The sequence below is a fragment of the Habropoda laboriosa genome, unplaced genomic scaffold, assembly GCF_001263275.1.
Source record: "Habropoda laboriosa isolate 0110345459 unplaced genomic scaffold, ASM126327v1 scaffold88, whole genome shotgun sequence".
Taxonomy (NCBI): Eukaryota; Metazoa; Arthropoda; class Insecta; order Hymenoptera; family Apidae; genus Habropoda; species Habropoda laboriosa.
The window spans coordinates 716,611-717,543 of NW_017100219.1; positions in this window are offsets into that span (position 1 = coordinate 716,611).

Here is a 933-nt window from a genome sequence, read left to right on the forward strand (position 1 = left end):
CAAGATCTGACCCTGTGGTAATTAAGAGTTGCCGCTCGTTAGACGGAATCGTTGTGTTTCCGGCGGGCAACGACGAAAAGTATTCCAGCCGCGTCGGCTCTCGCGCAACGGTACACACGTATACAGAGATCCAGTCAGGCTCAAATTGCCGGTACGTGTGCCGATTCTGAAAACGCTGCTTTCCTACTTTCCCCCCCGGCCCTCTTAATTACCGACCGGCTGTAATATGTTAATTACAAGCATCGTTGGGCGCTACGTGCGGCTCAAACTGCTACGGTGTTCCCTTTGTGTGCGAAGATCACGCCATTTTCGAAAAAGGGATACCGAGTTTTCGTTTTCTCTTTCTCTTTTTTTTTATTAGATACGTAGAAGGTAGATGTTAGGTTGTTGCAAGTGAAATGAGAGAAGTATCGATGAAAGTTATCGCGTGTGTAGTTTTGGCGAAAATGGTATTTATTAACCTCAGTGCGTTCTTTTCGAAGTCTTTGAGTCAAAAAAGACCCAAAGGTTCTTTCGTTATTTTAGAGTTTTTGAGTCAAAAATGACCCGAAGATTTCTTTCGTTCTTTCAAAGTCTCTGGGTCAAGAAAGACCCAAAGATTCTCTCGTTCATTTAGAGTCTTGGGGTAAAAAAAATATACCCCAAGGTTCTCTCGTTCTTTTAAAGTTTTTGGGTCTAAAAAGACCCAAAGGTTCTCTCGTTCTTTTAAAGTTTTTGGGTTAAAAAAGACCCGAAGATTTCTTTTGTTCTTTCAAAGTCAAGAAAGACCCAAAGATTCTCTCGTTCATTTAGAGTCTTGGGGTAAAAAAAAAATACCCAAAGGTTCTTTCGTTATTTTAGAGTTTTTGAGTGAAAAAAGACCCGAAGACCTTATGTGCAGCAATTTTTATTAATTTACATTTACCAGTATGACTATTAAGGGAACGTAAACAA